This window comes from Prionailurus viverrinus, chromosome A1 (assembly GCF_022837055.1).
Source record: "Prionailurus viverrinus isolate Anna chromosome A1, UM_Priviv_1.0, whole genome shotgun sequence".
NCBI classification, from domain to species: domain Eukaryota; kingdom Metazoa; phylum Chordata; class Mammalia; order Carnivora; family Felidae; genus Prionailurus; species Prionailurus viverrinus.
Genome location: NC_062561.1, coordinates 78,538,442 through 78,550,448, shown reverse-complemented (window position 1 = coordinate 78,550,448; position 12,007 = coordinate 78,538,442). Strand labels below are relative to the sequence as shown.

The following is a 12,007-nucleotide window of genomic DNA, read 5'->3' as shown; positions in this document are numbered from 1 at the left end:
TTCAACCTGTAAGTGGAAATTAGATTTTACCCAGAGCCTTGACATTAGGACCACGCTACAGCCGCCTTATGAAAATGTCATGGTTTTTTTCTTGAAATACAGCAGGCTATAAGTCAGATAATTATAAAATACCAATTTTATAAAATATGCTGTTTGATATCTTTGTTACTGAACAACAGAGCTTTTTATACGGGAACTATAAACAGAGTATTTTATTTGTACATGCTTCTTTATGGGTAATTATGGGTTTGAAAAATCATAAACAGCAGTGTAATTACTCCATAGCTTGCACTGGGGATGCGTGTTTCCTTAATCTGGCCACTTAAAGAGAGAAATAACTATTCATCTCTGAACCTTTCCAGAGAAGCAATTTTTAAATCCAGTGTTGTTTCCCAAATTTAAGAGACTTAAGAAAAGTATGTCACTGTTTGGTGCTGCTGATTAGTTTATGAATTTTAAGGAACTGGAAAGACACTGTATCTTGATCATACTGTGCACCAAAATCAGGAAGAGATTGAAAGAGAAAATATTCCACTTCGTAGAAAAAAGCAAGAGAGACTGTTTAACAGCCTAATAGAAACTTTTTCATTAATCCAACCAGAAAATACAAGCTATAGATGTTGTTTTTCTTTTTTGCGAGATCCTATTCAGATACCTAACCAGGATGTTCAGAGCGGCAAAATTATTATATTACCTGAGAAATCACCCAGACAGTTCAAATAGTTCCCGAAATTCAAATTACTCGTAGGCAGATGTTTTAAAATAGCACTTTCCAAACATTGCTCTGATTATTTCGCATTATGAAATGAGCTCGAGTGTTAGAAATAAAACATGGAAGAAGTTGAACCCCTAGTGGCCATTCGTGGGCTTTCGGTGGCAATCTATTACTCACATAGAAACAAACACAAATCAGTACTGTGACTGCTTTTGTCGTCTGATTTGAAGAAAGTTTGACATCAATCAGTAACCCAAGTAAAGGGCAAATAATTGATATAAAGCAATTGATATAAATACTTACTTTGTAAGTATAAATGATTTAACTAAATGTTGCTTTTTAATTTTAATTTATTTCATGGATAGGCAGCAGAGTTATGCCCAAAGCCGGAGGGCAGTTCTATTCTTTGTTAAGATCATAATAATTGACAATTATTATGCACCTGGGGTTGGTGCCAGACCAATTTATGTAATTCTTTGAGGTAGGTCTGATAATTATTTTCATTTTGTAGATGAGGAAGCAAAGGCCTAGGGCAGAAGACCCGTAACTAAAGTTTATTCTAACAATGGTTTTCTGCTTGTTTTCTGTCACACTGCTATGGTACAGAAGCAGTCCTGATTTTCAGATATTACAGATTATTGAAAAGGAAGAAAAGCAGGTATCACTTGTTGCTTGAGGACAGTTTCCAGCAACATGTGGATGGTTTACATGATAAATCTATAAAATGAATTCTGTACGTATATACTCGCCCATTTGTTTCTCCCGTTAGATTTTGAGAGTGCTCCTAAAGCTAGGAGTTATGTCTTATGCCTTTTTTTTTTTTTTTGTCTAATCACTTGTAAAGAAGAGAGAAAAGAAGAAAAAGGAGGTTGTGATGGTTATGAAACAGCTGTAGATTCTTCAGTACCCCTCCATCTAAGGGTTCGTGCATGCCCACTCTTTGGGTCCAGGCATGCTTGTGACTGTTTTGTACAAAAGACTGGGGCATGTGTGATGTTCTGTGACTTTCGTGGTAGCTGATAAATGGCCATGCATTTTGAGCCCTGTCTGCTGAGACACGTGTTCTTGAAAGTGTGAGCTGGCATTGAAGACGTTCACATAACCCAAGACCACCCTACTGTAAGGATGCCCAGGGCACATAGAGAGGCCAGGGTAAGCTTTCTTAGTCTCAGTTGAACCCAGATTTTGACTTGTCCTAGACCAGGTCCAGGCACATGGGTAAAGCCTCCAAATGAGTCAATGCAAGCCCTTTAAGTCACCCTGAGCCCTTCAAATCTTCTCAAAGCACCAGATTCTTTAGAGGAAAGAAAAGTTACCCTACCCCTTTGATGTAGTTTAACTTTTCGAATCCACAGAATCTTAGACCATAATACAGTGGTTGTTTTAAACTACATTTTTGGTGGTTTGTTAGCAATAAACTAAGCGGTGTTCAGTAGTTGTTGAACGATCCTTCATTGTGTGAGAGGTTCCACTGAGTAAAACCAATGAAAATTGAACAAAGAAATCCCAAACCACCTATATGGCCTCATGTATTTTATTGAATTCTTTCCCTCTCTGGTTGGTAATGCTGCTTAGTTTCTTGAAGCTCTTACTGTGACATTTTTCCCTGCCAGTTCATTTAATTAATTTAGCAGCAGATATTCATACATTGACTCTTGTGACCACTTCATCATCTGAGGAATTAGGAGATGTATGATAGGGGACGATGCCCATGAGCGGGTTGTGTACAATATAACCAAAAAGATACCGTTTGAGGCTGCACATAGGAACAGCGCCATGGAGAGATATAGCAAGATCCTCTGGGACGTCCAGCTAGACCAGTTTCTTACTTCTATCACTGGGTTTTACTAGTGTTCCACTGTGTATCCATAATGTGGCAAATAAAGTGGAAATTAATGTAGGTGTTCAGTTTTTGAAACAGGCAATTTTAAAGTCTGCCTTATTTGGAATATTCTGTTGCAATCCTCGTATTTTAATATTTTAAAATTAAGAAACCATAATGAATGCATCCTCTTGAAATTAAATCATTTATTGTCATTTATAACAAGTGGGTGATTTCATGAGATTCTGTTAACAACCGAGTTTCAGGGCACCTCGGTGTCTCAGTTGGTTAAGCATCCAGTTTCAGCCGAGGTCATGATCTTATAGTTGATGAGTTTGAGCCCCACATCAGGCTCTGTGCTGACAGCTCAGATTCTGCTCAGATTCTGCTGAGCCTGAGCCTGCTTCAGATTCTGTCTCTATCTCTCTCTGTCTCTCTCCCACTCATGCTCTCTCTCTGTCTCTCTCTCTCTCAAATATAAATAAACATTAAAAACAACAACAACAACTGAGTTTCTACTATTCTTTAGGAGAAAGTAGTTGCATTTTCATGTATCTGTTACACTATTACAGTATCTTTGCTCCTGCACTTGAGCCATAACTTTGGAATATTGTAAACAGCATTTGTATGTTCAATTTACCTGAAATGTTTTGGGAAACATTGAAGGCTAATATTCATAGGAATCACAAAAGAAAACTGGGTCTGGTATAATCAGTAGCAAGTGGCATCATCCAACCATTAGGTAGAATATGAAGAGGTGAACCATTGTCACAAAAGCACCAACTAGTTTCCTGAATGACTTACTAGACTTTTTATTCAAGAGTAGTTTCCAGTTTTCATGGGTTATTCCAAAAATGAGATAATGTATTAGATTTCTTTTTTTAAAAAAAATTAACGTTTATTTATTTTTGAGAGCGCGCAAGAGACAGAGCATGAGTGGGGGAAGGGCAGAGGGAGAGGGACACACAGAATCTGAAGCAGCTTCCAGGCTCTGAGCTGTCAGCACAGAGCCCGACGCGGGGCTCGAACTCATGAACTGTGAGATCATGACCTGTGCCGAGGTCGAACGCTTAGCCGTCTGAACCACCCAGGTGCCCCTGGATTAGATTTCTTTTTAAACTGTAGATAGAAGTAAAGCAGATTTCCTTCCCTTTCTATTTTTTGGAACAGCTTGAGAGGGATAGGTATTATCTCTACTTTAAATGTCTGGTAGAATTCCCCTGGGAAGCCATCTGGTCCTGGACTCTTATTTGTTGGGAGATTTTTGATAACTGATTCAATTTATTCACTGGTTATGGGTCTGTTCAAATTTTCTATTTCTTCCTGTTTGAGTTTTGGAAGTGTGTGGGTGCTTAGGAATTTGTCCATTTCTTCCAGGTTGTCCAGTTTGTTGGCATATAATTTTTCATAGTGTTCCCTGATAATTGCTTGTATTTCTGAGGGATTGGTTGTAAGAATTCCATTTTCATTCATGATTTTATATATTTGGGCCCTCTCCCTTTTCTTTTTGAGAAACCTTGCTAGAGGTTTATCACTTTTGTTTATTTTTTCAAAAAAAACAACTTCGTTTCATTGATCTTCTCTACTGTTTTTTTAGATTCTATATTGTTTATTTCTGCTCTGATCTTTATTTCTCTTCTTCTGCTGGCTTTGTGGTGTCTTTGCTGTTCTGTTTCTAGTTCCTTTAGGTGTGCTGTTAGATTTTGTGTTTGGGATTTTTCTTATTTCTTGAGATAGGCCTGGATTGCAATGTATTTTCCTCTCAGGACTGCCTTTGCTGCATCCCAAAGTGTTTATTTAGACTGTTGTATTTTCATTTTCATTTGTTTCTGTATATATTAAAATTTCTTCTCTAATTGCCTGGTTGACCCACTCATTCTTTAGTAGGATGTTCTTTAAACTCCATGCTTTTGGAAGTTTTCCAGACTTTTTCCTGTGGTTGATTTCAAGTTTCATAGCATTGTGATCTGGAAGTGTGCATGGTATGATCTCAATTCTTTTATACTCATGAAGGGCTGTTTTGTGACCCAGTATGTGAACAGTCTTGGAGAATGTTCCATGTGCACTCGAGAAGAAAGTATATTTTGTCGCTTTGGGATGCAGAGTTCTAAATATATCTGTCAAGTCCATCTGATCCAATATATCATTCAGGGCCCTTGTTTCTTTATTTCTTCTCTGTCTAGGTGTTCTGGGAATTTACCCAAGGGATACAGGAGTGCTGATGCATAGGGGCACTTGTACCCCAATGTTTATAGCAGCACTTTCAACAATAGCCAATTTATGGAAAGAGCCTAAATGCCCATCAGCTGACGAATGGATAAAGAAATTGTGGTTTATATACACAATGGAATACTATTTGGCAGTGAGAAAGAATGAAATCTGGCCGTTTGTAGCAACGTGGATGCAAGTGGAGAGTGTGATGCTAAGTGAAATAAGTCAGGCAGAGAAAGACAGATACCATATGTTTTCACTCTTATGTGGATCCTGAGAAACTCAACAGAAGACGAGGGGGGAGGGAAAGGGGGAAAAAAGAGTTACAGAGAGGGAAGGAGGCAAACCATAAGAGACTTTTAAATGCTGAGAACAAACTGAGGGTTGATGGGGGGTAGGGGGTGGGGAAAGTAGGTGATGGGCATTGAGGAGGGCACCTGTTGGGATGAGCACCGGGTGTTGTATGCAAACCAATTTGACAATAATTTTCATATAAAAAAAAGAAGTAAAGAAGATTGAGTTTATTTTTCTTTCTTTGCAAAAAGAAAAAAAAAGTAGATAACTAATAGCTTGTATTAGTTACCTATTGCCATGTAACAAGTTACCGCAAACTTAGAGATTTAAAACTCTGCATGTTTATTATCTCACAATATCTGTGGGTCAGAAGTCTGGACATGACTTAGATATGTCCTCAGCGAGGACACATCAAGGTGTGGGCCAGGCTGGGGTCTCATCTGAGACTCTACTAGAAAAGGATCAGATAAAGCCCACGTGGTTGTTCGTAGACTATGTGCCTTGCAGACTGTGCACCGGAGGACCTCAGGTACCTGCTGCCCATTGGCTGGATGCTGCCCGTGGTTCTCTGGCATGTGACCCTCTGTAGACAGCTCACAACTTGTCAACTTGCTTTTTTCAAAGCCACAAGGGGAAAGGAGTCTCAGCAAGACAGATGTTACTATTGGATGTAATGTCATCACAAAATGACATCCTTCTTTGCTCTATTCTGTTTGTTGGAAGTACATGCAGTGGGGGCTCCGCAAGAACATAAAGACCATAACAGGAAATCATGGGGCCACCTTAGAGGACCATTTGCACGTCCATTACTTTTAAAGGTCCCTCAAACACATTATTCTTTAGCTAGTCAAAGACAGTGTCACATATTATTTCATCATCTCGGACAAGATAAATGTATGTTTTTATTTTATGTTGCTACTAAATCAAGAAATATTTGATAAATGTTTAACTGTAAATGGGGGAAACCATCAGCATTGTGAAATATAAGTACGTCTTACTCTAGGAACATAGGTAAGTAGAAGATTTATTAGGCATGATCCTGCATAGGGAAAATGGTATTTTGACTAAAGAAATTGAAAATAGGCATTTTTCAGCCTTCTTATTTTTTCTAAAATTGTTTCTGTGTGAAGCTAGATTCTAAATTTGCCTTGAAATATTTCCTTGAAATTTAAGGTATTTGCTATAATTATGGAATAACAAATATCACATAATTGCTTTAGAAGAATACAGTCTGTTTCCTAAAATACATTTTAGTGTAAATTGGTGGATCTTTAGAACCCGTGGTTTCTAAGTGGTGACTTACAATTCTCACAAAAAGATTGACTCATTCAGTCCAATCCAGCAATCACATATGCCTATTTATTCATCCTTATAAATCCCATTTGTCTGGAATGCTGCCCATAATACTAAGTTCAGATTAAAGGTTTCAGCAGTGGGATTTGAAATAAACATGAAGGCACTTTAGGGCAACTGCTTTTATGAACAGAGGCCTGGAAACTCTCTCCCTTCAACTCTCCGACTGTATTAGAAGAATTATTTCTTTTTTTACCAATTCTGGAGTGCCAGATATTTTTCTGAGGGCTGCATTTTTGTCTTTAGTCCTTGATCTTCATTAAGGTGGTTACCTAGCTCAGTGAAAATGGAAAACACAGTTTGGAGATAATGTTCTAATTTCTGGTTCCGATTTTATTGAGGACCTGGTATGTGTTTGCGTGGAGGAGTCAATGAAAGTAGTTTGTTGGGCAGACAGGATAAGAGTCAAGTTTACTACTGCCCTGCGTACCTCAAGTGCCATCTGTTCTTTGACATCAGAGAGCTCTGTTCCACAGCTTGCACTGGATCTTCTGGTGGTTTAAGGAAGTTGGAATGGATTACTGCAGTACCTCATTACCATATTAAAAATGATTTCAAGCATATGCCACCCAATAGCATCATCTCAGTATTTAAGGAGAAAACAGAATTAGCAGAATTTGTCTGGACTTGGGTCAGGCCAAAGTGATAAAAGGGTGTGAAGTTAAGGATCAAAAAATACATATTTCTGGGTTTTCCCTGGCCATAAATGGAACTGTCCTCTGAACATTCTGAACGTGACTATTAAGCTCTGTATATATTCTCTTTTTCCCGTGTATAATTACTGACTCAGAGTTAATGTGCTCTGTAGAATTACTTCCAGGACTGCATTATTCATCCTTACACTACGCTTGGTGCTGTTCACTAAACATTCGTTGAAGACATATTATTCATTTGAAGAAAATCTAGTTTTAATTTCATAAATGTAAAAAAAAAAAGAGTTGGGTAACCAAATCTGTGACTCCCAGGAATTCTCATGCTTGTGCTACACGCTTGGGGAAATTAGGCACAACTCACTTCCGGTCTTTTTCTGTGTGGTTTTTAGGTGAAGTCGTGCTGGGTCACCATGTCAAAATCTTGTTGGAATTAGAGAAAAAGAAGTTAAACAAACCCATCTCTTTATTTCAAAGTACATTCATTCCATTGTCAAACTATCAGTAGTGGTTGGATTTCCTCAAATCAAAGCATGATTCATATAATGACTGTGTTATGATTTGCTTTATTGAAGGGCTGAAGGTATTTTAATGGCTTATGACGAACGTAGAAATGATGAAGTATGAAGAACTTGTCTGAGTGAGAACTGTCGAATATTGAATTTAGTTGTAGTTATTGTTGAATGCTCCTTTAATAAGATTGAATCCAGAGGCAAGACATTCTGTTCCTTAAAACCCCACTGAAGTATATTTTAAGAATGACCTACATAATAATGAATTTTCAAATTCTTATTAACATCCTGAAAAAAAAAAAAGAAAGAAAGAACTCCTCTGGCATTAATGACTTGGCTTTCCAGCTTAAATTCATGCTTGTTATCATGTTTTATTCCAGTCATTTCATAAGAATATGTTGCAAAGTTACTGATATCCTAGATGTAAAAGAAAAAAAATCTATATTTTATTTATAGCTGTTTATAACTTGCTACTCAACAGACTGCACTTTTCTCCAGTGATAAATATTAGAGGAGGGAATGTTAAATTCTTCTTTTTTTTTTTAATGTCTATTTATTTTGAAAAAGAGAGAAAGAGGGAGTGGGACAGGGACAGAGAGAGAGAGGGAGAGAGAGCATCCCAGGCAGGCTCTGAGCTGTCAGCACAGAGCCCGACGTGGGGCTCGAACTCGAACTGTGAGATCATGACCTGAGCTGAAGTCGGACGCTGGGCTGACTGAGCCACCAAGATGCCCCATGGTTATTCTAATGAACAGTTTTTAGAACCCTACAAAAAAGAAGTTCCTTTAGAAATTTCCTAAGAAGAGAGTGAGTATGAAGATCCATTATTTACTAGTTCACATCAGGTTTAATTATGCAGAAAGTAAAGACCATGCATGTTTTGGTCCTTCACATGTGGAGCCTGGGTCCTGAGCTTCTGCACTTCCAAGTTTCCAAGGTCATTGCCATGATATGAGTACATGGCATGGGCCATATTCTGTGCTGCAGGTGTGTGGGATTTGAGACGATACTACCAATGAGAAGGCTTACCTCCTCCCCTCCTTTGTTTTAGCAGACCCTTGACACTTATGATTGTCCATTACCTGTAGGTTTCATTTAGACTACCACTGAGGTTCAGTTTTGAATTGCACACTAGGAGAGTAAGTCATTCCTTAATTGAAGAAATATGTACCGATACCCTGCTATGTGCTAGGCGCCTCTTAGGTGCTGGATAACAAGGCAAATAAGACTCAGATGAGCAAATAGGTAATTGTAGTGTGGTGTGATAACTGCTACTTTAGGAATGTCTGGGTTCTACGTAAGGCTTTGGAAAGCCTGCTCAGAGGAAGGGGGTGTAGGTGATGTGTAGGTGAAGCCTGACGCCAGCAAGGGGATATGTGGGACAGGGCAGAGAGAAGCATCCCAGAAGATTCCCTGCTGCCCAGAGTGGGTTCCATAGATCAACAACACAGACCTGACTGGGGAGCTTGTTAGAAACAGAGTCATGGGCCCCACCCCAGACCTGGTGCATTCCGAATCCGAATCTGCATTTTAACAAGATCCTCCCTTAACTCAGTCAAGGGAACCCTGGCTGTGGGGAGAGAGCAGGGACATTCAGTAGACTCCAAGAAATTTATTTCACCGGAGGAGAATGCTGAGCAGTACCTTGAAGCTGGTACCTTGCGGGCCAGTTGGTGAAAGAGATTATTCTTGAGTTTCTTTGTCAGTTTATCACAGAGTGTACATTCTTTGTATTATTTTTAATTAACTGATAAAAATGTCTGGAAATGCTAGGTACAAAGTCCATTGTTTGCTGGGACAATGACATAGGTCCTGTAGTTATCGAGTTTGGTCTTCTCTGGTTTCAAGTGCTTTACTACAGTCTCTGTACTCAGTCCTTCAGGGAATGGTCTCTGCTTGAAAAACTTTTCATTATTATGCCAGCCACAGAGAATATTACTTACGCCAACCTACTCCAAGAAAGGCATTTCTCTTAAAGACCCTCACTCACACTTCATGTGGGCATTCATTCCCAGTGATGGAGGTGATGCTTTGACTCTTCCAAACAGATACTTCCTCTTTAATTTTGGCTTTCAAACAAAATAGGTGGGGATCTCAGAAACGGAAGAGTCGTCATGGAAAAGCACAAAACAGACATAGTCTAAGTTCAGCCATACTTCTCGGTTGCCTACAGCAAAGAGAGTTACTTGCTTTAAGATATACGTACTGTCTGTTTCACAAATCTACTGTATATGCCATATATCCATCTGGTATGTTTGCATCATAATTGAGATACTCAAGGATACTATTTTTTCATTAGACACATTAGACAGTTTGTCTAATTAATGCATCGCCTATAAAAAGTGAATAAAATGAAGAGGATAGAAACTTGCACATAATAATGAAGAAAGTAAATCTCATATGCTGTAAGGTTCATAGTTAAGAAATTTTGGGGCGCCTGGGTGGCTCAGTGGGTTAAGTATCTGACTTCAGCTCAGTTCATGATCTCACAGGTTGTGAGTTCAAGCCCCACATCAGGTTCTGTGCTGACAGCTCAGAGCCTGGAGCCTGCTTCAGATTCTGTGACTCCCTCTCTCTCTGCCTCTCTGCTGCTCACACTCTGTCTCTCTCTCAAAAATAAATGAATATTACAAAAAGGTTACTGAGTTTTGGAGTGCCTGGGTGGCTCAGTCGGTTAAGCATCTGATTCTTGATTTCAGCTCAGGTCCTAATCTCACGGTTGTGAGATCAAGCTTCAAGGCAGGCTCCACGCTTAGCATGGAGCCTGCTTGGAATTCTCTCTTTCCCTCTCTCTCTCTGCTCCCCCCCCCCAAAAAAAAAATTAACATTAAAAAAAGTTACTTAGCTTTTACTTGTCAAGTTTAACATCCTGGCCATTTTGTTTTCAGTTAATTCACCTTAAAAATGTTCTATACATTCAGCCTATGTGATACTAAACCAACCTTCCTTCCCTCCCTTCATCTCTCTCTTTCTTTCTCCCCACCTCACCTCCCTTCCTTCCTTCGTCCCTCCTTCCTCCCTCCCTCTCTTTCTTTTCTTTTCTTTCTTTCTTTCTTTCTTTCTTTCTTTCTTTCTTTCTTTCTTCTGATGCTGTTTAAGAAATATATCTTATTCCATTTAGATGTAGGACTTTTCTTCTCTATGACCTGAAATGTTATTTATTACTGTAACTTTGGAATTCTCAATGTCAGAAGTCTAATTTGTTTAAAAACTTGTCCATAATTTATAAAAGTTGTCAAACTCTGTTGAGTTATTTGCATAAATGTCCATTTTAAATGGGTAATCTCCTAAAAACAGTCATATTTAGACTGAGAGATTGCTCATTTGTTATGGCAATAATGTGAAAGACCATAGCATGCATGACATTTTTCCATTTTATCTTAGGGTTTTCTGTGATGGTTTGGAGTATTTTCAGCTCATTGAATATAATGTGCTTAACTTTCAGTGTCAAAATCTGAATCAGATGCTGAGTCATGGGTCTGAGATGGTATTGGGCCAGACCATGATGCCTTCTGGGAACTTCTGACTTAGACTGGGATCAAGTTAGCTTTTACCCATGGGGAAAGAGGCAATTTGAAGATAGAAATAAGGTAGAGGCATGGGGGGCCGGGGTGTTTCTAGACAGTTGATTTCTTGTGGAGACACATCCACTCACCTCTGTGCTTGCTACCTTTTCAAACCTCCACCTATATCAGCACAGAAATAATTTCTTCTTGTCTAAAGTCCCATATAAGTAGGATATTCTGCACTTTTAGGTGTACCTCATCCAAGCGTCTGAGTCCCCTCTCCTTGTCTACCTCAGGCTTAGTTCTATATTTCTATTTCTATCCACTTGGGAATTTCCATGAACAGTCCTGGCCATAGCCTACTGCTAGTATAGTATTAATTTCATATATCCAGGAGATTCCTAATATAATTCAGAGCTCCTAAGGGAGAAAAGGAGGGTGAATCAGTCAAATGAGGCTCAGAAAAACAGTTACAGAATTAGAAAATCACACGCATATGGGCAATTATTCAGGCATTTAAAAAAAACACCAAGCAGAAGTTGAAAAAAAATCAAAGCTTTCATTTTTAGATCAAATTTCAGAGTGCTATTTTATAAACACACAGCACTATTATATTTTCTTATCTTAAATGTAAAATAGTCCTTCAAAAGTTATGTAAAAGAGCCCAAGAATTCTTTAGTTACAGTGAGGTTGCGTCGTCCCTTATTTTGCAGAGCAAGTTACAGTCTTAACCATATTTTACCTGATGGTATCCAGGAGTGATGCTGCTCTGTAGAACTTTCACAGTAATCGGAATGTCTGATGGCTTCGCCATTCAGGACAGTAGCCACTAGCCACTTACGGCAGCGGGGCACTTGAAATGTGACCAGTAAAACAGGGGTGAAATAAATCCTAAGTTCCTAAATCTAAATTTCATTGGTCTAATATTTCATTTAAATATCCAC

At 38.7% G+C, this 12,007-nt stretch overlaps 1 protein-coding gene across 1 annotated transcript in view; it reads left to right on the top strand.

Moving 5' to 3' along the window:
- The window catches only part of NALF1 (NALCN channel auxiliary factor 1), a 628,937-nt gene that overhangs the window by 16,360 nt on the left and 600,570 nt on the right, over nucleotides 1-12,007 (top strand). The gene's annotated exons all lie outside the window — the stretch shown is intronic.